Raw genomic sequence first — 27,603 nt, forward strand, 5'->3', positions numbered from 1 at the left:
TCAACAAGGACTTTCTAGAAATTCTTCGTATTCAGATCACCTGCAACCGCTGAACAAGCACGGACGACGCTGGCCAAAAGACTTCCGCCAGTTTGCCCTTCCTTAATCAGCTTCCTGGCCATGTCAAATTATATTTGTGCCAAGTATATTTTTTTTTCAATGAATGCAAGCTTATTCATTGCGCATTCTTGTTAAGCATTCTTCCTCATACAAACATAAGGGTCAACCGATTCTTCGCTCATACTTCATACCAGTAACTGTCTAGTAGCACAACATACCTGTAGCAGTATTTTCTATTGTAGGTCGGCATGTGCAATTCCTCTCTTGAAATAGCGGGTGCAGCATCGCCATGTATCTTACTTGCATTAACCTATGCACCGTCTGCTATGTAGGATATTACTTTTATTTATGTTTTGAGCCTTCACTGCTTGCAGAGCAGAGTGCCTTCTTTCTTGAATGCAAGCTTTCTCATTCCCATATTCCTAGTCTTGTTGAGGATTACTCTTCTTGCTCGATAGCCGTGTTAAGTTTCTCGGATGTGGAGTGGATGTGGCCAATTGCTTCCAATATACAGACAGTATACAGACTTCCAGTATACAATAACTGGTGCTCCTCATTCGTTCCTTCCTGCTGCAGCCATGGGCAAATGGTCTTGTGGCCTTCCTCGGCCACGATTTGATGAGAACGGAGACCAGCATACGTGCTTACATGGTCCAACGTGTATGAAGTTGATAGCCATATGGGTGGAAAGGCCGGCAAAAGTGGCTGCCGAAGGCGATGCACACGAAACCGATTTGTCCATATTGAGACAAAGTGGGGCACCAAGTACGAGCCACACATAAGCGGTCCCCGAGAGAAAAGAAACGTGCAGGTTGGAAAGAAGTTAACGCTAAAATGACGGGCAGTCCATGATGCTGTGTTGGTTGTGGCAGCAGATGCCTGTGTCACCCCATTGCTTCGCAATGGGAGTTACTCATATTTAACGGCGACTGTCGGGGCAGACAGGTGGGACACTATGTCCAATATGCTTGCGTGGCTCGTTGTCATTTCATTTCATTTCATTTTATTACCTTAAAGACCCACGAGGGATATTACATAAGGGGTGGGTACATATATTTTGGTGAGCAAGTGTTAACACAACGAAACATGACTGGTAACATTATTGGCAAAGTTGGATGAGCGCGTGATGGCTGCGATGTCGTTGGGTAGGTCGTCCAGTCTGCTGCAGTACGAGAAAAAAATGTTGCGGCAAAGGTGGTAGTTCGGGCACGAGGTAGGGAAACTTGAAGCGGATGGCGAGTGCGATGAGATATGCGGGCTGGTGGGACGATGTAGGGTGCGCGACCTAGTGAACTATGGAAAAATTTATGAAACAAGCAAAGGCTGGCAATGCGGCGACGAAGTGATAAGGACAATAAGTCGGATTCAGCTTTCAAAGCTGACACACTGATGTCGTAAGAATATGATGAATGGATAAATCTGGTTGCTCTGTTTTGGACTAATTCGAGTGCATTTATAAGGTAAGCTTGGTGCGGGTTCCAAATAGGTGAGGCATATTCTAATTTTGGCCTGACAATGGATTTGTACGCTAATAACTTCACATGTTTAGAGGCTTGGCGGAGATGACGCCTTAAAAATCCAAGTGTTTTATTAGCGGAAGAAATGATGTTCATAACGTGCGTACTCCAGGACAAGTCGCCACACAAGGTAATGCCTATGTACGTGTATGATAGAACCGGTTGTACAGGGACGTTAGCTATGACGTATGGGAAATGAAGTGGGTTACGGCGACGCGTGAAGGACGATATTGCATTTTTCAGGGTTAAGTTTCATTAACCAATTGGCACACCATTCCTGAATGCGGCTAAGGTCGTCTTGAAGAGATGTTTGGTCAGAAGCGTTATTAACCTTGCGATAAATTACCCAATCATCGGCTAACATGCGAATATTACTAGAGACATGCGTTGGTAAAAGGTTCATATAAATTAGAAACAGAAGCGGACCGAGGGCAGACCCTGGCGGGACACCTGACGCTACTGGGATAGGATTGGAGTTGTGATTGTTGACGGTGACGTACTGTGAGCGGTTAGTCAAGAAGTCTTCTATCTATTTAAATATATTAGAGGGGAGGGGAGGAAAAGCTTTAGTAGTAGGCGTTTGTGAGGAACCTTGTCGAACGCTTTTGCACAGTCTAGAAAAATAGCATTGGTCTGTAGGTTAGAGTCATGCAAATCATGAATAAAAATGGCCAGCTGTGTTTCGCATGAGAAGCCTTTTCAAGAACCGTGTTGCGCAGAATGAAAAAAGTTATGACAATCGAGAAAGCTCATGACATTGCAGTAGATGACGTGTTCCATGAGTTTGCAGGGTACGCTGGTAAGGGAAATGGGACGGTAGTTAAAAGGTGAAATTTTTTACGCGATTTGAAGACTGGAACGACCTTGCCGCTTTTCCACTCGCGTGGTAGTTGACCTGATAAGAGTGACTGTGAAAAAAGTAAGCATAAAAATTGCGCACAAATCTCCTTGTTATTTTTCAAAATCTTTGAGTTAATATTGTCGATACCGGATGAAGATGAAATTTTCATTGTTTCAATCAGGGAGGAAATGCCAGATGACGTGAAGACAACTGGTGGCATAGCATAATTTGTCACTGAGGGTGGGGCTGAAAATGATGGCGGTATTTCAGTTTCTTTCGTAAATACGGATGAGAAGGCAGAGTTAAACATAGTAGCGCACTCAGCGTCAATGAAAACTGTGCCTGACTCATCTGTGAGGGTTATTTCTTGTGCGTGATGCGGATTGATAACTTGCCAGAACTTTCTGGGGTTACTAGTTAGCATATTCGGCAAGTCTGAGTGAAAAAAAAGGTATGCTTGGCATTAGAAACAGCGGCGACATATGATCTTTCAGCTTCGTGATATTTCACTCATGCGCTATGCGTCCCCTGAGACCTGGCTGAACGGTAAAGACGCTTCTTTTTGTTATCCAAACGTTTCAGTGTTTTAGAAAACCAAGGCTTTTATGAATTAGAGTGAAAACTAATTTGGGGGATGAATCTATTAGTTAGACTTTCTGGTTTGTCTTTGAACAGTAACCAATTTTCTTAAACACTGCGGGAATGAAAACGTGACGAGAAGACTTAAGTTCATTATTTATGGCGTTATAATTTCCTTTGTTATAACGACGGATGGTTTTAGGGTATTTGCGGCACCGGTTTGGCGTAAGGAGCATGTTAACGCAAATTACTTTGTGGTCGCTTATTTCAGGTAGGTATGTAATGGGCTGAACGCTGTCTGGGTGATTGGCTAATAAGAGATCTAAAATATTTGCACAGTTCTGTGTTACGCGGATAGGTATTACCGTAGTAAGGTTGACGTTATTGCGAAAATCTAGGAATTCCCTAGTTTCTCCATATTTAGCTATGGGTGCGGGCTGGTTATGCCAGTCGATATTCGGAAAGTTAAAATCGCCGAAGAGGAAGATGTGTGAATTAGGATGCTTTGCGGACAGTTGACTTAGTACGTTATTAAGCTGACGGGAAAAATTCTGGTTACTATGTGGCGGCCTATAACAAACGCCTAGTAAAACTGTGTTAGGTGCTGCGTGAAAGATTAGCCACAACATTTCGAGGTTTGATGAATCTTGTATTAGGGAACATGATAAATCTTGGCTGACGGCAATGAGTACGCCCCCTCCTCGTAAATTTTTACGGTCTTTCCGAAAAACTTTAAAGTGTGGTAGATCAGTCAGTATTTCGTTGTCTGTCATGTCACTGTTCAGACAAGTCTCAGTTAGCATAAGCAGGTTGCTGCTTGATGACGAAACAAGGCTAGAAATAGTTTCACTTAGGAATAAAACTACTAATGTTAGTGTGTATTACGGTGAGCGAGAGGCTAGATAAAGAAGCGTTCTTGGCACAGTTCCCAAAGGGTTCACGACGAGGTGATTGCTAATCTTATTGTGAGGGCTGAGTTGCTATTTACTTGACTGATTGCGTGGTTTCGTCGAACATGTAGCGCTTGGGACCAATATGTAGTGTCTGAAAATTCAGATCAAGCTTTGTTCTCTTTTCTTTAGCGAACGCGAATAGATGCTTTCGCGCATTTCGTATTTTGGGGGAAAAGTCCTCCGCGACGCTGAAGTTGGTTTGCTTAAATTTATGACCATTCGAAAATATGGCGTCTTTAATCTTAGATGAAGTAAACTTGACGATGATTGGACGGGTGTGGTTAGATTTGTAACGCCCAAGGCGATGGGCGCGTTCAGTGTTCTCAGGGTTAATTGTTATACTCAAGTTCTGACAGCAATGGTTGATGACTGCTTCCTGAGAGCCTGCAAAATTTTCGGGTGGGTTAGTATCGGGAATGCCATAGAATATAAGGTTATTGTGGCGCGAGTGATTTTCTGCATCCTCAATTCGCGCATCTAGAATGTCTAAATGTCGAGAAATCCAAGCGCTCTCAGATTTCATTGCTTCAAAATCGGTTTGAAGATCTGAAATAGCTTGGAAATGGGCCTCCAGATTGGTCATTCGCTTGGTCAAGCCGGCTATCGCAATTCAGTGGAATTGATCTTAGTTTTGAGGTCTTGTATTTCGAAAATGAGCTTGGTTTGACCGACCGATACATTTTTTAGTTCAACGAGCACATGGTCGAAAGTGTTAGGGCCTGGGTTAGATCCGACATCACCTGCCAAGAGCAGCAAGGCACCCAAAACATTGCCGCAATCAGCCACAAGAACAACGCAGCACTGCGGGCTCGGCAGCTGCACTAATAAATAGTTGCTATAGTTTTATTTTTTTGCAAACAGGGAATACTTGTTACCAACCTGCATGATGAATACAAGAGGATTAGTGACTTGTGCGGGAGCACAGCCACCGAGCCCACAGAGCGGCGAAGGTGGTTGTAGCACTTTTATATCGGCGGGTGATGATTGTGGTAACGCGGCTTTCGATTGGGCACCCAGGAATAGCAAACCGGGTAGTGGCGTTGTCGGACAAGGTGAAGCGTTGATGTCGGATGGAAGCAGGTATAAGATGCCGTTATCACAGCAACTGGGTGTTGTAGTCGACACAGTGGCGGGGGAAAGGGCGAGATGAGCAGCAAAAAACGCGTTGGCAGCGACGGCAAACACCTGCATGATGAATACAAGAGGATTGGTTGACTTGTGCGGGAGCACAGCCACCGAGCCCACAGGAAACGAGCGACAGCGAGTGTCGCTCGTTACCAGGCCACCATATGCGACGACGACAGTGGGTTGTTTACGAGCTCGCGTCAATGATTCGAGCGTATCTCGACATGCAAATTTTATTTCTGCTCTTGCACGAGCATGTGCACTGCTTGTCTTCTGCCAATAAAGTCGCACGTTCTGTTCACTCACTAGTGGCTTGTTTCTATGGCCGTCAGTAGAGGCTTTTTGAACACCTGGCATTCAGAATGCACCAGCTACGCGGCAGCAAGGAAATGAGGCATGCAGCATAGCCAGTAGGGCGAGCACGGTGCGTGAGAACGTACGCTGCCAGAGAAAAATGGCCATATTGGATTTTTCTCTAAACAACTTCACTTCCGCTTCGTGTTTGAGCCGGGATCGAATCCCGGCCACGGCGGCCGTATTTCGATGGGGGCGAAATGCGAAAACACCCGTGTACTTATATTTAGGTGCACGTTAAAAAAACCCAGGTGGTCGAAATTTCCGGAGTCCCCCACTACGGCGTGCCTCATAATCAGAAAGTGGTTTTGGCGCGTAAAACCCCATAACTTATTTTTTTTTTCGTGTTTGAGCAGCGCCATCTGCCGTCCACGTACGTAAGTTCCACGCGCTGCTGCTGCTTATTTTAGTACAACTGTAGAAGGTACAGCTTCCCTTCTCTAAGGCTGGTTTCTTATTCTATAGCCGTATCATCAGAGCGATCTGTGTTGGAGACAGTCTACGCGCGTGGATGGCTCGTAGCTTCGCGCGTGCGGTGTGTTGTCGGCGCTCAGCTTCCATTAAAGCGATCGACAGCGCGAAAACCACTTCGCTCGCTGCTGCTGCCTCGCTTGCTCACGCCAGCGTTTCAACAGCGAGTGTCCCGGTCACCGAGTGTGATATGTTCATGTTTGCTGTGCGCACTGACACCATGTTTGTTAATTTCGTAAGCAAGCGGATGTTTACAAGTTGACACAGCCGATAAAAGTGCTATTCGTACTTAGCATGGCAGTCTGTTAATTTATTTTTGCAATCGATGCTTTGCCTCTCTGGCAAATTCGCGACATTTTTATTGCGATGCACACCAAACGCATTTTTGCTGTGGCCGTGAACTTCTGTGTAAAGTCCCAGCGCGATAACACCGTCAGCGCGTGTCGTAAGCTGTATGTACGAGTGAAAGCACGGGATTGCCGCTCAGTTTGGCAAACGCGAAAGAGGAAAGCGGAGAATGAACGCGCCATCTTTCATCGCACGAAAGGCCGTGGTAGAAGGGGAGAGAGCAAGTGAGGCGGAGACGGGCGGGCAGCGTTGGGCTCCAGCAGCGACTGCGCATTTCGCGAACGGGCCCAAATGGAACTGTTGATCGCGGGTGAATCTCGCACACGAACACCATATCTGGGCACGGGAGAGCGGCACATATGCGCTGACCGCTAATTCCTCCGTTCAATTTCCTTGTGCAGTTTCTTCTGCTTGGCACATGGCTTCCTCCGACACCTGGCGCTTCGACGACTGCGCAGTCGCCACTGGACCTGAAGTTCTCGGCGCCGATGGTTGATGAGTGGTGCCTTCGTTATGGACGGAACTCGGGCACCATCTACAGCTTTCCTTCGGGCGAACCACCGGCATCGACAACGACAGCACCATTACCGGCCTACTTAAGCGACTGGAATAGCCACGCTGCCTTCAGTGGGCACGGGAGAGTGGCAGACATGCGCTGGCCGCTAATTCCACCATTCAATTTCCTTGTGCAGGTTGGTGAAGTACCATCCCCTTATGCTAAGCGTTCTAGTAATGCATGATTGTTGTTCCTCCCGTGCCCAAGTGTTCTTTATGCCACGTTACAACAAAGCGTTTTTGGGTTTAAACAGTTGCTGATGTGGGGTGACGTTGAGTTAAACCCTGGGCCTGATGAAAAAGAGGTCACTGCCATAGCCGCGCTTTCATCAAAATTTGAGTCCTGTCATACAGAGGTGATGCACGCATTTGGCGACCTTAAAAGAAGTCAAGGCACATTTGCTCAAAAGTTTTCAGACCTATCAACCAGACTGCAAACTCTTGAGACAAACGTTGAATTTCTTGAGGGTGCGCAGCCCTCGGGAGATATTAGTAGCATGGTTTCTGCGGCTGTTAAATGTGAGAACGCCGAGCTCTAATCAAGGTTAGATAATCTCGAACATCAGTCACGGAGGGACAACCTGATCTTTTATGGAATCACCGACAAGCCGTTAGAGACCTGGGAGGAGTCAGAGGCTCACATTTGTGACCTTGTTCCACGCCACCTTCAATTAAACATTTCTGACCATAACAATTCTGAGCACATCGACTTCCAAGCCTCGTCCTTTAATGACAAGTTCGCTTCATATAAAACACGAGAAAGCATTTTATCACAGATAAAAAACTAAAAAGAATGAAGCTGTTTCTATAAGTGAAGACATTTGCCGAGAAACACGGCAATCGCGGAAAAAGTTCATCGAGTTTGGCAAAGCTGCAGACTAATCTTTTTCTTTACGCTCGAATAAGCTTTTAATGAATAAAGAGACGTAAATCTACTGTGCAGCTACTGATACGGTGTGGAAACTTGAGACAGTTGGAGAGCCACGTGCACCTCAAGGAACTGCAGCCCCAAACACACAAACACCGCCTCTGCAGCTATCTTCGGCTCAACCTCTTGCAACAATCTATCAGTACTTTTTACTAACAGACGTAGTATCTTCAACAAGCGTGCTCAGCTTTCTTCTACCATTGATTTTTGCGGGGCAGATATTATTCTCACTGAAACGTGGTTGTCAGCAAAAATAAATAACAATGAAATATTCGATGGTGAAAATGCATACAACACGGGGATTCCAACAACGCGACGTTCAATCGGGCGGAGGCGTTTTAATTGGCATAGCCGATGCGCTCAACTCTTCAGTTATTAGTGTTGCCTCTTGTTTGGAACTGATTTGTGTACGCGTAAATTTTTCCTCTCGTGACTTCATTTTTTGCGCATGCTGTAGGTCGCCTACCGCCTCATCCTCTTTTTGTTCCGATCTTCACGATATCCTTAACATATTTTTTTGTAAGATATCCTAATTCACCTTTTTTCCTTCTGGGCGATTTTAACTTCCCGCACATAAAATGGCAATCCCAACTTGTTTCTTTAGAGCACAATTCGTCTGAGTGTATTCAATTCATAAACTTATTTTCTAATTTCAACCTCAATCAGCTCGTCCACCAACCAACACGAATTACTCATAATTGCTCTAACACCCTAGACTTATTCCTCACTGCCTCACCTGACCTTGTTTCTGCAATAAGTTATCAGCCAGGAATAAGTGATCCCTTAATGTTTCATTTTGATATCCAAGCTCGTGTTTGTTTAAAAAAACGTATAAAGCATATTCGTGATTTTTGTAGAGCCGATGTTCAGGCTATGACAGTATAAATGGAAAGCTTTGTTGATGAATTTATTGCTGAGTTTGATCAGCACTCGGTCAACGAAAACTGGTTGATTTATAAAAGCAAATTACTGCACCTTATTGATCGTTATGTACCCAAAAGAATTGTTAAATCTGCGCAACGTTCGCCGTGGCTCAATACAACATTACGCCGCCTGCGCAACTAAATTACGCGCTTGTTTGGACGCGCGAAAGGTTCGAGCCTCACTATACGTTGGGCAGATTATCAAGTCGCTAACGCTGCTTATGTTCGGGCGGTTGCTGAAGCAAAACAAGTTTTCTTTACTGTTACGCTTCCTTCGTACTTGCTCAGTAACCCTCGTAAATTTTGGAGCATTGTTGGCGACAAAACTAACAGACGAATACATTTAGAACATTCCCACATCGCTTTTCCTGCCGATGAATGCTGCATTGTGCTGAATAATGCTTTCACATCAGTTTTTCATAAAGTGTCACCTGTTTGTAACCCTTTCATCGCGGTTCAGAATTTCCCACCTATGGATCCCATTGTAATAGATTGGGACGGTGTAACAAATCTAATTAGCCGCTTAAAATTATGTTCATGTGCAGGACCGGATGAAATCACGTCGACAGTTCTAAAATGTACGGCCGTGTATTCATCTGTTATTCTCTCTAAAATTTTTTGAACAGTCCTTACAGTGCTCAATTCTATCCGACGATTGGAAAGATGGGAAGGTGGTTCCTGTTCACAAGTCAGGTACTACACATTCACCCAAGAACTGTCGCCCTATCTCATTAACCAGTATTCCTCGCAAAATTCTAGAACATATCATATATTCACACCTAGTTAATTTCCTAGAAACAAATTCATTTTTTAACCCTTGTCAGCACGGCTTTAGGAAGCACTTTTCACGTGAAACTCAGCTATTCTCATTTACCAATGACCTCTTCTTTAACGCTGACCTAGGTTTTGATATTGACTGCATATTCCTGGATTCTGCCAAGCCATTTCATGCAGTCTCAAATAAGTTACTGATCCTTAAGCTCAGCAAACTTACTATTGATCCTAACTTCTTATCTTGGATTAGAGACTTCCTGACAAACAGAACACAGTATGTAACAGCTAGTGATTACACTTAATTCTCCTTCCTCTGCCGTTACATCGGGAGTGCCGCAAGGATCGGTGCTAGGTCCATTGCTTTTCCTCGTCTATATGAATGACCTCCCTGATAGCATTACTTCTTCCTCTATTAAGCTCTTCGCTGACGACTGTGTATTTTATCATAGAATTACTAATCCAGATGATGCATGCAAACTGCAAAACGATCTGAATAATGTGTCAATCTGGTGCACTAAATGGCTAATGCAATTAACGTAACCAAATGTAAACCTATGAAAATTTCCCGCCGTTCAAAATGCAGTGACACGCACCTATACTTTAACAGTAATCAGCTAACGCCCGTTGACTCATACAAGTATCTAGGCCTTCATATCGCAAATAACCTCTCATGACACACCCATATCGAGTATGTCTGCAATAATGCTAACCACATGCTTGGGTACCTGCGTCGTAATTTTGCATCTGCGCCTTCATCCCTTAAAGTAATTCTTTACCGAACAGTAGTACGATCACAGCTAGAATACGCATGCGCCCTATGGGATCCCGCTCAAACAACTCTAATCCTTGCCCTCGAATCAATCCAAAACCGCGCACCTAGATTCATTTTATCAAATTACTCCCATCATTCCAGCGTTACATCAATGAAAAATACCCTAAACTTACCCGATCTTTCATTCCATAGAAAATGCGCTCGCCTTTAGATATTTCATAAAATTTTGCACTTCAACCCTGTGTTAAAAGAGCAGTTTCTCACACAGCCGTTGTATATTTCATCTAGTTCAGATCATTGCTTTAAAGTAGGCGTGCCGTCATGTAAGACTAATCTTTAGTGCTTCTTTCATTCCTCAAACAAGCATGGAATGGAACCATATTCCCTCTTCCATCGCCGCCATCACGGACACTACTAACTTCAAGAACCTCATTCAACATGCTTAAATCTAATGTTATTAGATTTAAGGTTTACGGCCATCATCAACGTTTACAAACCCGACGGTGAAGCTGGCTAAGCCAAGGCATCCAGGAGCGTTATGTGGCACCGCTTACCTCGATATAGAAGACTGCGTTGCCACGCATGAGCATGTGAGTGCCCTCAGCAAGTTGAACCCGACGATTGTGTAGGCCAACTTGTCGTTCTACTTACTAGGCATGGCGAAGGTGTGGCACAATAACCATGAACATACCGACTCGGACACATACAAGCAGAAGCCGAATGACTTGTTTGGCCATCTCCCCAGGACAACAGCAGCTAACAAAGATCTCGCCGCTAACAAAGATCTGGCGATCCCCGTCCAAACGTATAAAAAATCATGCTTTTCTTACATACAGTATGTACTGAAGATGCTTTAAACCTGCTCGTGTGCAAGAATTGTGAGACAGCACAGGATAACATCAAAGAGCGTCTACGCTTCCAGTAGGCCAAGAGCTGCTGCATTACAGTACCATTGGCGCGTTTGCCGAACACAGCTGCGAAAGCCTCTTGTGACGACAAGAAAAGAATGCAGCAACCATCATCATCAGATGACCTGACGTTGATAGTACGGTGAGAACTTGAAGCGACGTCTCCTACAACACTTTATTCAGGCCCCAGTGCGACAAAGAACCTGCCTACAACACTATTTGCGCAAGCAGTAGTTCACGATGAAATCGCTAATCAGGCAATTCATTTTGTGTATGACGTTGACGCTTCACAGCTACGTAATGCTGCTTGTCCTTCCAGTGCTCAGTGGTATCCAGCACAATACCGAAATCCTGTGGAGTGGCGAGCCGAAGACGATCGACCAATCTGTGTATGCCTGCCTGCACATTGATCATTTTGCTCGCCGTTTCAGTAACCGTCAGGCCACCTCGCCAATGCCACCGTCATTCGCCAGTTATCATCATCCTGAACAGAACGCCCGTCGCTATTATACCCCATTTCTCCATGCCGTGCCCACTGTTACATGCAATGAGACCTCGCACCCTTCCTTATCGAGCGTCCCCACTTGTTGTAAAGAAGGACGGCAGCTGGCGCTTGTGCGTATAGAACCGATTTCTGAACAAAAGCACGCGCAAGGAGGTGTATCCGTTGCAGCCTACTGTCGACGCCTACGACTGCCTTCATGGAGCCAAGTACTTACCGTCCATAGACCATCGCTCCGGCTACTGGCAAATATGGGTATGCGATAGTGACTGAGGAAACATATACGCTACGCCTGACGGCTTCTACTAATTTAAGGTTACAGTCTACATGTCTGTGCTATCTAGACAATGCAATAGACATTTAATCAACTTTTACGAGTAATCCAACTCGTGTGTCGGCCTTTCTTGCTTTTTTCCGATGCGCCGGCCTATAATTGAACTCGTCCGTGTGCCACTTTGAACATCGTGAAAAAACTATTCCTATCTGCCTCACTCGAGCTACTGGCGTGCAACTTCAAGCAGACAAGGTTCGCGTTGTCTATAACTTTCCCGCTCCGTCTTCCACCGCAGAGGTAAGAAAGTTCGTTGAGCTATGCTCCTATTCCCGCCGTTTTATCATGAATTTAGGAGACTCGGCTCACCCACTCACATACTTAAGAATGCTACTACTTGCGTGAGCTGGAATTGCATGCTGTGGTACTCTAGAGGGGCGCGCTTTTAAGACAGGAACAGAATCACACACACAAGTAGACAAATGGAAGCGCTTTTAAAAAAGGGCGTTGCGTATAGCCACGTGACACATCCTATCTTACTGACGAAATTAAGAAGCAAATTCATTTTTGTGTCAACGAAATGGATGCTGTTCCCACACACTTAGCCCCTCAGCTCATTATAGCTTTCGTCTCTACAGTTTCAAGCGTGCTTTCATCTTTATGGTAGCTGATTATGCGGCAGTTTGAAAACGCAGATCAGCACTCAGTCATTGCAATGTACTGACAGGTGCCGATCTGTGGTGTTTTATAAAGTCAGGCCATTTCCACAACGATGTGGGCCCTCTGAACCGTCATCCTGCCGACCGTTCACAACACGATGCGCACGACACCGACGTTTATGTACTGGCCATTTCTGAATTTAGGGACATACGCACTGAACAACGCTGTGATGATTGTTCGCATGTCCACCTGTTCGTAGTCCGCGCCGTTTTCTACCATACCAGTTTACGCACTTCACCACGCCATCTGCGAACAGGGTTTCCTGAGCAGCTCCATGCATTTCCTCCGCATTTGCTCCGCAGGCCACTTCAGCGCTTCTTCTACCTACGACGGCGTACGACGCCGCTTCTAGTGGTCCTGCTTGTGCCACTTCGTGCTGTGCGACGTTGCTGCCCGTGTGCTATGTCAGTGCCGCAAACGTCCGAGTGCGCTACCCGCTGCACGCCTTCACCCCATCGATGTGTTCTTGGGAACGTGCTTTCGCGTCGGTCTCGATCTTCTCGGCCCTTTTTGGACGTCAAAATCTGGCAATAAGTCAGTCACTCTCGCGATTGACTACGCGACGTGGTATGCGATCACGGAAGCTTCGGATACAAGATGTGCAAATGAGGTTGCGGATTTCTTTTTACATGACGTCATCCTCCGTCATAGCACTCCCGGCTGCTCCTCACTGATCGCGACCATGCCTCCTTGTACCGAGTTGTTGAAAACCAAGTTCATTCCAGCTCTCCCAAACTCAAACCTTCCACCGCGTACTACTCGCAGACAAACGGAATACCCTAAAGGGTCATCGCACGTCGACAGAAATGCCATGTACGTTTGTGACTACTACAGTGATTGAGACAATAGGTTACGTTACGTGACCTTCAAATACAATTCGTCTCGTCACGAGGCCACTGGTGCATCTCCCTTTTATTTATTGCTTTGCCACCAAACTACTTTACCTTTGAACACATCCTGTCCTTCGACTAACGCTCCTTTAGAATACGCTCCAAATGTCCTCGCCCGGGCTCACAGGGCGCGGGAGATTGCCCGCTGCCGGCTCACTGCTTATGACGCCACGAAGAAGATCCAGTACGACAGCCGACATCAAGACGTTCGATTTCCCCTTGGCTTCATAGTCGTCATATGGACACGTCGAAACTACGTCGGCCTGTCTTTCAGGAAAGATGCCACGCTACACAGGGACCTGTATGATATTGCGCCAGCATGGTCATGTCAACTATGAGATCACTCAGCTGAACCCACTCAGAGTTCCCACTGACGCTGTACATGTCTCGGCTTAAGCCTTATTTCTTCGCGAATTCGCCATCATTAGGGCTAGCATCGCGATGGCGCCTTTGCAGCCGGGAGTTAATAATACGCAACCAAGAGAGCGATTTGACGTGTCGAGGTGGTATCGGTCTGGGCAGCTATGTTGTTAGATGTATCGTTGCCTTGCTTCTGACCAACTTACAAATTCATATATACGTTCGATCCCTTCATATCCGCAACACAATAATATATTCAGTCAAGGTTGTCCGGGCACGTACGACTCGAGTTGAATTCTGCCCAGCACCGGATCACTTTTACATATTTTTTCATTCTAGAGCAGTGCATACCCCCGGGTATATACCCAGTGGCATGTGTCCAGTGACATGTACCGCAGGGTATGCACGGGTGACCCTTGCACCTAAGTTAGCGTGAAATATGTTCATTGAAGACTGGCACAAGCGCACTGGTACATAACCAGCAACTGAAGTTAGCGTGAAAAAGATCCATTGAAGAGCGGCAGATACCCAGTGACATATACCCAGCGACCCAAGTTGATCCGTTTGTTGGTTTCGAACCCTGTTCCATCAGCACTACAGCACGATTCTGTACCCGTTAGACCATGGACTACCTAGTGACCCAAGTTTGCTGGAACATGGTTAAGTAGAAAATACGCAAGAACACGTGAAATTCTTAAAGAAGGCTAATCGCCGTACAAGGAAAGAGGTAGTGCTGAGAGCCTTACAAGAAGAAAGCTGTCTCAGATGGACCAGCTTCAATTTCCCTGATGGAGTGGCCTTTTCCTTTTATATCGTAGTGTTCATGCCTAACAGGCAAGAAGAAAAAGCACAGTTGCTGTACCAGATAGAAAAATCAGAACGCTGTTCGTGCGTTTAGGAAACTGAAGAAGTCGTGGCGCCTAAAAAAGCTTACGCACAAGACAGTGACTTACGTCAAGGAAGCGTCGACGTTCTACAGAGTCTAATAGACCGATTCGTTTATATAAAAGGCAAGACAGGTCTTATTCTTCATATTATCAACAAAGTACATTGTTAAAAGCACGTGTACATGCATAACAGGCGGTATTATTGACACTTTTTTCTCTTTTCGCACGTTCTTGAGCGTTTGGATCACTTCCAGTATGTTTTGGCTGATGAATAACAAAAAATTGAGTAGTAGGTATACACCGCATTAGAAATGCTCGACTTAGAGGAACAACCTTCCTAAAATAGAAAATGGGCGTTACCCATGCAGAAAGCAAAAAGTGATTAAATGGACTCGTAGTTCATTGTTACCTGCAAGTCATTGCGATGAAAGTGGCCGTATGTTTGTGAAACCAGAAAGTCAACAATACTTCGATTTGCTTCTTTATTATGAAACTGGCTACCAGGATAAATAACAATAGCAGGACACCAAAAGAAAGAAAAAAATGTCACAAATTCCCTCTGTGGTTATACGTTGAAGTTCTGAGATGAGCGCCGCAAGAACTCGAAAGAAAATGCTGCGTGAAAACAGTGTCATGGGCAGGGATCACGGGGAGGCAATCAAGAAAGACTCCGGAGGAATTCGACGCTAAGCAATGACGTCGTAGAAAAGCGCAGAATGTTCTCCCTAACAAAGTGGAGCGGGATTTTTTTTTCTTATTTCATTAATAAAAGCACCCTATAGTATATGCGCTATGTGCGCATAGCGCTAAAAATGGTAAGACAGTACACGAATTAGAAACCATCGGGCTTACGAGTGCACCCACTAGGCATGTCTCCACCCCGGCGTGCAACGGCACATTAACACTGGCGAGTTCATCCACAACTTTAACGTCAAACGTTTACCTTTCACTCTTCGTGAACCACAGCCGCTCAAAATGCTTGCCCCTTTATCAGTGTTCACGTGCCGCCGCTCGTTGCGACAAAGGGTGAAGAACAAGATGCCCGCTCCGAAAATACAGAAAGCTGACGCGTCCGGCCCTAACAAGAAAAACAGAGAACGCTTCTGTGCATGCCGAACGGGAGAACCGTTGTCACTCGGGGACGCTCGCCAGATCGCTCGTTCTTCTCAACCATCAACACGCCTTGCGGCTAGAAGGACAACGGGCTACGTAACCTATGCAAACCTACCGCGCGCAGAGCAGTGTCTGTCCAAATGGGGTGGGCTGCGCGCTTTGGCATTAAAAAGTGCAAAAGACGCGGATATATACGTTCTTCGGCGGCTGGCTGCTGCGGACGCAATGGGAGGGCAACGTCGAAGCGCCTTCTTGGAGAGGCCTGCATGGGCGCGCGCGCAAGAGGCAATGCGGTCCGCTGCTGAAGGCCGTGCCTTTATGCCGGGATGTCTCGGTCGCCGAAGGCGAGCCACTATGAGCGAATTTCGGAGGAGGCCTGGTGAAGAAATCGTTGCGATCGTGACTAGTTGGAATGAATGTATTTTCAGTCAGAAAAAAAGTAACTGGGCACGAATAACAGGCTTGTGGTTGTCGCTGACGTTTGATTGTCTTTTCCTCGTGTTTGTGTTGGTTTTGCACTATTCGAAGCAACATTTGAGGCTTTCAAGTCTAGGCTATGAGCTCTCAACGTGATCCGCGACGCAAGTGGATTCACGGTGCTTTGGTAACGTGTGTGCCTCGACGCAGCTGACCTACATCATGAAAATTGCTTGTTTCAGACTTGCCAGAAGAAGTTTGAGCGATGGACGTTCTAGCTAGCTAGCACTAGTGCCCAAGATGACACTGCAAAGACGGTTGCGCAACCGCTACAGTTCATCGCGCCACAACTCTTCTCTGGTGAGATTTCACCAACAATCCTTTAAGTTCGGGATCGTAATTCTGTATTTACACACCAAAGCCTTCTTCAGCCGATCGCACAGTCTAGTTTGCGCGTGCTCCCGCTAAGTAAAACGCTACTATGTGCAAGCAAACGCCGCTTCGCTGTTTTCTTTCCTTATTACCGACCTATCGCAGAAACAGCTCTACACGTGCACGCATTCAATGACATGGCTACAGGGCGAGGGGATAGGCACTTTTTTTTTCCTCTCGGAGAAAAGCGACGCAGGAGCAGGCGGCGTTTACAAAGACGCTGGATAGCCGCCTTCTGTGCTAGCACAACACACGAGGAGTCCTAACGAGGAAACAAGCGCCTGGTAAATGCGACAGGACGTCTTGCGGTACGCTAACGCAGGCCTCGGTGCATCAAAACAAACAAGCAGATGCGCCTGGTTTTCGACGCCAGCCAAAGCACACGAAAGGTGAAGCCTATTCCAACTGAATGCTGAGCTAGTTGGTGTCGCATTCGACCTAAGGTATACGAGTGCAAAGTCTTGATTAGGCACGAACACAAAACACTCGTCCTTGTCTGCGTTTGTATCTTTCAGCCGACTACGCTAATGTACTTCTAATGTAGTACTTCATACCTCTGTCTCGACATTCTATAATTTTTCTCGTTCTTTTTGCTTCCTAGGTGTGTCACTATCGTCGCACCAAAATGTTAAATTAGCGTTCCAGTATTTGACAGCCGCGCAAGAATTTACAATGCGCTTAGTTTGCTGTTTGCGGTCCTTCTCTGAAGTTGCTCCCTGATCACACACATCCAATCGCTATTAGTGTTCCTAGTGTACCACAGTTGAGACGTCTTCATTGATCGTGCGACTAAGCAGTTGAACAGCTTTAGAACCTGTGGTATGTGGGCGCATAAAGTCACTGGATCGGGAATATGATCGGGCGAGGAAGTGTGCAGCGATTGCAGAGGATTGACGCTGTCGCGGAGATAGCTTTTTTCTGTCATTTCTATGTACATTTCGCAAGTACATCAGCGTCCAGGTTTAATAAAATCGACAGAAATTATTTTATCCAATAAAGACGATGTTCGATGTGCAGACTACGAAAAATATTCATAGCACATGTCGACCGAGGGAGCTAAAAGAGCTCAGATCTTAATTGAAACTCCTCTGCCTGGTTCAGTCAGCCCGACATTTGCTATAGACTTGCGCAGCAAATTTATATGAAGTAGGAAATGCATCGATACAGATTAGCAGAACTGGCCACAAAGCAAACGAATGCCGCTTTGTTATACCTTGCCGCCATTCGCGATATTATCCAGCAAATTCTACGTAACGAACCCGCTCGCGCAAATGTGCACCTGGCTGGCCTGAGGTAGCGCTCCGGAGACGTCCTCTCGCACCTCGCAGCGGCGTCGGCAAATAGCGCTGCAACAAGAGCACACAGCGCAGCGCCAGCGCGCGAAACAGCTTCGCTGCCTCAAGCTTGCGAAAAAACATTTCGGTGGGCCCACGTTCATGCACGCTTCCATAACGAAGAAGCCGCCTTGCAAAATGTAATAAACACGCACAAACTTGCGACATCTGCGGCTGGCACCGACACGGCACAGACTTCCTAATTTCACAACACGATGGCTGTTGGATAAGTAGACAAGATAAGAGAAGATACTCCTACATCTGCTGCAGTCTGGTTAAAAGCATTAGAAATTTCAATGTCTACGCGGCTGTTACCTCTTCAATGGTTCCTGTGAGCAACATCTCTACCCACACATCTCCGAAAAATGCCACACCTGCTGGAGTGTAACTCAGACCCACAACAACTTTGAAAAAAAAAAAAGCATCGTTTTCTGGGTACATCGAGTGCAAAAACACCCGGTGTGCCCAGGGTGATCTTGGCAGCAAATCAACGGGAACATTAAGGAAAGAACTGCCGCAATGAGCACGAATTCTCGCAAGATCTGGGTCATCTGAATGAGCTTATGTGCTTGAACATCGCCCTATACGTTCGCTATTTTAGTCTACTGTATTTGAGCAGCGCCCGATTGCGCTAGTTAGTGGGACACACTTGATTGCGCGCATCTAGACCAGGACGACAGAAGAAGGCGCTATTCTCTGTTTCGTCGTCAAAGCCTAGTCTGCCCACTCTTAGCTGTAATACTGCACTTGTGTTTTGCCCTTACGTATAAGCTACTTTCTACCTGTTGTGTGCTTTCTACTCAGGCGTACATGCTGATTGACAGCACTTAGGTAATAAGTGGAACAGACGTTCCATTAACCATGACGAGCGCCACCATCTCTGCGCCCTATATAAGCATTTTTTTGCTACAGAAATTCTAGCTTAAAATGCCAAACGTACGACCAAATTTGCTGTTGTATGGCAAAGTTACACTCTAAAGGGCATAACATTTTTCTGAGTGTAGGTGGGAGCTTTCTTTCCCAGTCTTCAAATTGTGCTTCCCACGCGTGAAGTATACATAAAGCGTGGAATCAAGAGAGGAAGGGTAACACACACACACACGCACACACATACACACAGATAAACAAAGTGGGTGCGTTACACGTCCAAGAACGCGAATAAGAAGCTTGACAAGGTGCATGTATAACTACTCGTAAACAACGCGTCCATGTCCGTACGGACCACAAAACGAGGCTGGCGCAGCTGCACGAGAGACTGTTCGAAGGAGGAAAAAAAAAGAGGATCCGATCTCCCTTGAAGTTGGCGCACAGTGTCAACATACTTGAGGGCTGAGAGCACAAACAAACAACGAAGCAAATGAACGAAAACGCCACACGAACGCACACACGCACGCACGCACGCACACCAGCTTTCGTCACAAACGCCTGTAGACGTCCACACCAAAGCCCGTACGATGAGAAGCAGCTGAATCCACCGTGAAATGCACCTGCGAAAAGCAACCGAGAGAAAATTCGGTGTATAGAAATGGGCAAGCTTTGCCTAAACATGTAGTTTTAAGCAGCAGAGGTCACAGTACGCATGCACATGAAAGAAAATCAAATAGGGCTAACAAAATGCATCGTCTTCTTTATAGGGTGACAGAAAAGCACGTTAGACATAATTACATTACTGAAAAAAACACGCAGCATGAAGAAACCAGTACAGGTGCCATTCGAGTATTCAACATCCGTTTTGTCTTCTTGATGTTGTGTTTCCGTAGACGTGGCCTCTTGTTCAAGTTACCGCTTTGGCTGCGGGAGGAGGCCAGTTCAATACCACCACTGGTTACCCACTGATTATCCAAATGGGTACAGTCGTCCCTCAGCCCGCCACTGGACTTTTTTTAGGTATGCAGGTGAACGAATATAAACATTTCCTAATGCGAATCCAGTACGAATACTAATTGTCGTATATCAAACAACATATCGACTAGCCAAACGCAGACGCATATGTTGAAAGCAGGAGTACTTATTTCGGTATAGTTACCACGCTTGCAGACTAGCGCAAAAAAAGAACTATCAGGCACTGCTTAACAGTTTTAAACGAAAGCTCGCTGATTGTCATCAAAAGAACGCTACGGCTAGTCTTACAACCTTAGAGGCTGGTTGCACAGAAGTTTTCCAAAAACGAATCGCTGATGTATATCTATCTTTCAAAGAACGCTAAATAAATGACTGCTGAAATAAAGATCTCAAAAAAAGGAAGTAATAACGCTGCTGAATAGAGTGTTCCCTATCAACACAATAAAGAGACCTTTGAGAACAAAATATCACTGGTCGTAGCGAAAAAACACTGAAACCGCTACTTGGATAGCTACCACAAATAACAAACGACAGACTACACGCATTAAGCACAGATTGTGATGTTGGCTTCGGCTGGAAAACAGAAAACGAGGCTTGTATAAAATTTGTTTATGCATTGCTTCGAAAACTCTCACCGCTGTCCCACTTCTGATGATTTGCGACAGGTTGTGTAGCAAACGGATAACAGTAAAGAGAGTTCAACAATCGGCTGTTACGAAATATTTAGTTAGTTCTGATATTCGACAATACATAATAGTTCTTTTCGCATATGAACGCCAGTATTAGTGCATCATAAGAACCCAACAGACACTGACAACAAGGACAACATAGGGAAAATTACTTCCTTAATAAATGAAATAAACGATCAATAAGGAAAATTAAAGTATGCAAAGATTGGTGGAATCGTTGCCCACCTGCGGCAAGTTGATTTTTCATCCACTTTCACTTCCATTAATTTAGCGTTTCTTTATTTCACTTATTAAGCAGAAGTAATTTCGCCTATGTCGTCGTTGGTATCAGTCTTCGTTGGCTTCTTACGATGTGACTAATAAAAATCGGACCCCTCGGTTAACCCCCTTTCTTCTCGAGTATTACTGCATGCTATATTATTCGTATTTGAAACTTCGAATATTCGTCCACCTCTACTTAGGGGTGAACTGCGCTGGGGAAGCATCCCACCAATGCAAATCCCATCGAACACAACCAACAGGGCGAAACCATGAATATTGCTGTCTGGGCTGCTCCCACAGCGGCAATTATTTATGTGGCATCCCAAATCACTTATTAAACTGGGATTCCCTTGGATTGAAGACACCCCTTTCAAAGTGATGAGGTTCCGTAATGGCCGTACCCCTGGCCGGGAGCTTGGTCGCACCTATTCTGCCAGTAAATACCTGGTGGCAGCTTCAGTCTTCCTCCTACAGCAGTGGCGGATGCTGTACTACAAGGCCGTCTGTGATTGGGCAAACGGCGCCCAGAGACCATACCTAGAAGTCTCTACAAGGCCGTAAGAATCCTAACAAGTAGCCGAGCACTAGGCCGGGGAACATCTCTACCTATTAGGATTCGACAAACCCCATCTCACGATGACTATGCATGGTTAAGCGCTTAGCACCTACGCAATATAGTGACACAACCTATTGAGACGGTCGAAACGCCTATGTATGAGCCGTGCACTGCGGCAAGACTCTACCCTTGTGTTTACCTATGAATACTCTGCGCCATTTCGTGGCGGCGCCACGAATCCTGTGCATGGCGTCCGAAATGCTCGACGCACCGGTGCATGTGCTGAGAAATGCATGACGCGGCAGCCACGCTCCTTTCTGCCACTTTTTTCAGGACACGCTGCTCCATCTAGCTGCGCTGAAGAGAGGTCCGCGCATGGCCTGAGAGATGAGACCTTTGTCTCGGCGGTGCGTGCGAACGTCTAGAGTTTTTTCTCCTCCGGCCGCACACTAAGTAGCCAAATCTGGTTAATTCAAAAAGGTTCCTCCAGTAATTAATGTGAAGTGTGCTTGAATCTGCCCATCAAGGGCGAAATTTCAAGAGGTTTCATTCGGGCTGATTGATATCACACATCGCAAAATCGGCTAGTTGAAATAAAGCCGGGGCCCTCTCCCACTGCAGTGCTTCCGCTGAATTCTGCTTCCCAGTGCACATGCTGGGCCATCTGTCGCTGCCGCCGTCAAGTCCATGCTTGGTGCCTGTTCGATAATGCCGAGCGTCGGAGAAATTATAGGGATCTTCTAGGCAATCATGCAGCGGAATATTACCATTGGCAGCTACCTAGTTACCACATGTGGCGTCGAATACTTTCACGGCAGAACGGTACTCACCTACTGGCACACATCCACTGACCTAAGTAGGTATCAAAGAGGTTCACTGAAGAGCAGCAAGGACGAAGTGGCACATGAAGACTGCTCCAAGTCAGCGCAACAGGATTGACTGAAAAGCGGTACATAGTCAGTTCCGCATCTATTGTGACCCATGTCGTAATCAGAGAGGTTCGTTTAAGGGCGGCACGTAGGCGCACAGTGCCCGATACCCAATGACCCTGGTTCAGTTGGGTCTCTGGTCAGTCCATGGTCGAAAGGGTAGCGCATCGTGCCGCTGTGCTGAGGGAGTAGGGTTCGTAACCAACCATCGGACCAACTTGAGTCACTGGGCATATGGCACCGTGCACCTATGCGACGCTTTTCAACGATCTTCTTGACGCTGACATGGGTGACTGTGTATGTGGGACTGGGTATGCGGCATGGGTGTGCACCATTCACCAACTATTCTCTTTCACACTATGCACCATTCCTCAACTACTGTCCTTCACGCTTACTTGGAGCCCTGTGTATGTGCCACTCTGTCTGCTACTCTTTAATGAGCCCCTTTCTTAGCAACAAGGATGAGTGAGTCAATGCCACTAAGTGAGTGCGGGTCCTCCGTGAACACCTTCGACGCCCACTTTGATAATGAGTAACTGCCAACAGGAGTGCGCCGCTCTATAATGACAAAAGAACTCGATTTAAATTTCTGCAATGTTTGCCCGAATCGAACCCGCACCGAGGTGCGGCGCGTGTGCAGTGGGAAGCTGTGCGTAACAGCAGCAGTTCAGGAAGAGAGGCATTTCCACCAGCCGATTACGCGATGGGCGATTTCGACCAGCCAAATGCATAATCTTTAAAATTTCTGAGACTTCTGCTTCGCTCCGCAGAATTCAACCCACATTACAGGGTTACTCAAGAGCAGGAGCCCGATGCGTTAGTAAGCTAGATGCCACTCAATGTTAATAGGGAAGCCCTGGGGAGTAGTCCCACTGCAGTACACGCCTCATACAAACGTATTCACACGTGTACTTTTTATCCTTGTCCAGTAACCACATTTCACCGACTAACGTTGTTTCTTGGCGCAGGACACACCAGCATGTATCAGAAATTCCTCGAATGTTATCGATAGTTCTAGCTGTATCCGTTGTCCGTGGTCAAAGAACCTTGTGCAATCTGACTCTATGCGCGACGCGCATTATGTAGTACTTTCTGGAAGGCACGCAGACCCCAGCGATAACGCTAGAAGTTTCGACGAGTCACGCATAAAATGTGGCGCACTTGACCAGCTGATGAGATTTCCGATGATCGCGGATGGTGTTCGCCGCTATCGTTGTGCTTTGAATGCCACTTGCTTTTAGGAAAACAAGTTCGCCCAATAAAGACTGAGTTTCGTCATTCACAGTTTGCTACGGTTTTCGCGACCGTTACTAGAACGTGACACCTGGTAGAGGTGCTTTTGCGTTCATGTACCGGACGCACCCGTCAAACCCACACCCCGAAGACAGCACCTGCATTGCCTCGGACGATCGAGCAAGCCGTACGCTACAAAACCAGCCCCCGGCGCACGGGGGTGACCTGAGACGACGAGGAAGATCATGGCCAAGTCAACGCCTCATCGTCCCCCATTGTGCTGCAATGGCCCCGGCAGCCACCAACCTTCCGCAGATAGTCGTTTGAAGATCCGGAAAACCAGATGCAAACATACGAAACGATCCCTAAGTTCCATAACTAACGATCCCTAAATGGAACTCAGTCGACAAGCTGCGGCAACTATACTTCACCTCAGAAGACGCCGCCAGGACTTACCACGAGAATTGAGTCATCATCATCGTCGTCATCATCATCATCATCATCATCATCATCAGCCTGGTTACACACACTGCAGGGCAACGGTCCCTCCCATACTTCTCCAACAACCCCGGTCATGTACTAATTGTGGCCATGTCGTCCCTGGAAACTTCTTAATCTCATCCACCCACGTAACTTTCTGCCACCCCCTGCTACGCTTGTTTCCCTTGGAATCCAGTCCGTAACCCTTAATGGCCATCGGCTATCTTCCCTCCTCATTACATGTCTTGCCCATGCCCATTTCTTTTTCTTGATTTCAACTAAGATGTCATTCTCTCGCGTTTCTTCCCTCACCCAACCTGCTCTTTTCTTATCCCTTAACGTTACACCCATCATTCTTCATTCCATAGCTCGTTGCGTCGTCCTCAATTTAAGTAGAGCCCTTTTCGTAAGCTCCAGGTTTCTGCCCCGTAGGTGAGTACCGGTAATACACAGCTATTATACACTTTTCTCTTGAGGTATAATGGCAACCTGCTGTTCATGATCTAAGAATGCCTGCCAAACGCACCCCAGCCCATTCTTATTATTCTCATTATTTCCGTCTCATGATCCGGATCCGCCGTCACTACCTGCCCTAAGTAGATGCATTCCCTTACCACTTCCGGTGCCTCGCTACCTATTGTAAATTGCTGTTCTCTTTCGAGACTGTTAAACATTACTTTAGTTTTCTGCAGATTAATTTTTACACCCACTCTTCTGCTTTGCCTCTCCAGGTCAGTGAGCATGCAGTGCAATTGGTCCCCTGAGTTATTAAGTAAGGCAATATCATCAGCGAATCGCAAGTTACTACGGTATTCTCCATTAACTTTTAATCCCCAATTCTTCCCAATCCATGTCTCTCAATACCGCCTGTAAGCACGCTGTGAATAGCATTGGAGAGATCGTACCTCACTGGCTGACGCCTTTCTTTATTGGGATTTTGTTGCTTTCTTTATGTAGGACTACGGTGGCTGTGGAGCCGCTATAGATATCTCTCAGTATTTTTACATACGGCTCGCCTACACCCTGATTCCGTAATGCCTCTATGACTGCTGAGGTTTCGACAGAATCAAACGCTTAGTTGTAGTCAATGAAAGCTATATATAAGGGTTGGTTATATTCCGCACATTTCTCTATCACCTGATTGATAGTGTGAGTATGGTCTATTGTTGAGTAGCCGTTACGAAATTCTGCCTGGTCCATTGCTTGACCGAAGTCTGAGCTGTTCCTGATTCTATTTGCGATTACCTTAGTAAATAGTTTGTAGGCAACTGACAGCAAGCTGATCGGTCTGTAATTTTTCAAGTCTTTGGTGTCCCCTTTCTTATGGATAAAGATTATGTTAGCGTTCTTCCAAGATTCCGGTACGGTCGAGGTCATGCGGCATTGCGTATACAGAGTGGCCAGTTTCTCTAGAACAATCTGTCCACCATTCTTCAACAAATCTGCTATTACCTGATCCTCCTCAGCTTCCTGCCCCCTTTGCATAGCTCCCAAGGCTTTCTTTACTTCTTCCGGCGTTACCTGTAGGATTTCGAATTCCTCTAGACTATTCTCTCTTCCATTTTCGTTGTTGTGGGTGCCACTGGTACTGTATAAATCTGTATAGAACTCCTCAGCCACTTGAACTATCTCATCGATATTAGTAATGATACTGCCGGCTTTGTCCCTTAACGCATAAATCTTATTCTTGCCAATTCCAAGTTTCATCTCCACTGCTTTTAGGTTTCCTCCGTTCCTGAGAGAATATTCAATTTAATCCATATTATACTTCCTCATGTCAGCTGTCTTACGCTTGATGAGTAACTTCGAAAGTTCTGCCAGTTCTATTCTAGCTGTAGGGTTAGAGGCTTTCATACATTGGCGTTTCTTGATCAGATCTTTCGTCTCCTGCGATAGCTGACTGCTATCCTGTCTAACGGAGTTACCACGGAATTGAGTCAACTCTAACAATTTGCTACCCCTTCCGCAGCAACTTCCTGAACACCTTCACGAGCGTCGTCCACAAAGAGAAGTCTGAAGCGATACTGAAATCCTGTGCACAACTAAAAATAATCAAATTGCGATGTACACAGAAGAGACGACCAGCCTGCTGCGCCACGTTAACCCAGGCATGTCGGAGGACAAGAAAGTTCGCTTCCTCATGCATGACGTGAATGAAGTAAGAGCTTTTCATTGGATTGATTTGCAATCCACCCAAGACAGTCGAATAATTTTGAACGGAAATCATAAGCATCGAAGAGACGCTGCAAATGTGTATTCAGAAATACAACCGCCAAAGAACTTTCGCTTAAAAGCGAAATCCGAGCACAAGACTCCGACGAGCTCCGAGAGACTTTCAGAGCCGTTGTACGCGAAGAACTGCGCAGGATGTTCCCTTCGACGCTGCCTCAAGTAGCCTCGACTGCTGACGTCGTTCGAGAGGAGACTTCGAGGCCCTGAATCGCCGCGGCCTCAACCAGAAGCCTACGCCACCGTAGCCCGCCGTCACGTTTCCCCTCTGCGTCCGCGCGATTGCCCGGCAGCGCGGCAGTTCCGACGTGCACCGCCGCCAGCAAACGCCCACCCGTAACCCCGAGCAGCATTGCAAGGAAGTCTGACGCCTGGCGTGTCCCCGATCATCACTGCGGAGAAGCAGGCCATGTGTACCGCCAGAAGCGACTACGAGGGTTCGCCGTCAACGGGCCCCGCCCACAGCAAGGGGAACAGCCTCGTGATATCGCTGACTAAGTTGCCGCAAGGCAGTGGAATCACCGACGTCCGTTCTGTTCGCCTTCACCAGGACGCTACGTTACACCCCAGCGCCAACCGTACGCAGGACCAGAGGTGCATATCCACGGCCCATGTCCGGAAAACTAAAACCAGCAACCGAGGGAGGTGCGGTTGCTGTTCGTCGAATTGCCGAAGGTCCTCTGCCGCTGACGAAGATGCTGAAAAAACCCTCTCGACAACGTAACGAAAACGCGACGCCACCCGAATGAAGCCTCGAAGGCAGGAAAACGCCGCCTAAAGACCTCACAACATCACGTAACAACACCTGGACAACGCAACGCCACTGTGATCCGACGCCGCGCCCTAACCGTAACGCAAGACAAAGAACCATCGCCCTCGACGTTCTTTTTAACAGCTGCGAAGTCACCGCTTTTGTAAACATGGGAGCCGACTACTCCGTCATCAGTGCAATATTCGCCGGCAAGTTCCAGAAAGTCATGAGTGCATGGGATGGACCTCAAATTCCGACAACTGGAGAACACATGATAACGCAGACTGGAATCTGCGTGGCAATAATTTTAATTGATGATTTGCCACGTTGGTTGCCTTCCAACAGGGCTCGCCAGACGTAGTTCCCGGCATGGACTTCCTCATCGAATACGGCTCAACTGTCGACCTGAAGTCCAACTTAATAACGCTATCTAAGTACCAAGCTGGAGAACTCTCTCGGTAACCATGCCTTGAGTGTTCTTAAAGATCAAATCAGCGTGCCGCCACGCTCAAGTACCATTTCCATCGGTACCAAAACACCGGAAGGCGTAAAAGGCGTCTTCAAAGGTAACAAAAATCTAATGCTAAACCCAAAATGAC

The 27,603-nt window shown here is 46.6% G+C and overlaps 1 protein-coding gene across 6 annotated transcripts in view; it reads right to left on the minus strand.

Moving 5' to 3' along the window:
- Positions 1–15,206: 15,206 nt before the first annotated feature.
- LOC135899458 (muscle calcium channel subunit alpha-1-like) overlaps positions 15,207–27,603 on the minus strand; it is a 934,514-nt gene continuing 922,117 nt past the window's right edge. For all 6 annotated transcript variants that reach the window (XM_065428717.2, XM_065428715.2, XM_065428718.2 and 3 more), the window contains one exon: positions 15,207–19,521. The gene's annotated coding sequence lies outside the window, so the exon portion shown is untranslated. The remainder of the gene's footprint in view (positions 19,522–27,603) is intronic.

Source organism: Dermacentor albipictus, chromosome 6 (assembly GCF_038994185.2).
Source record: "Dermacentor albipictus isolate Rhodes 1998 colony chromosome 6, USDA_Dalb.pri_finalv2, whole genome shotgun sequence".
NCBI lineage: Eukaryota > Metazoa > Arthropoda > Arachnida > Ixodida > Ixodidae > Dermacentor > Dermacentor albipictus.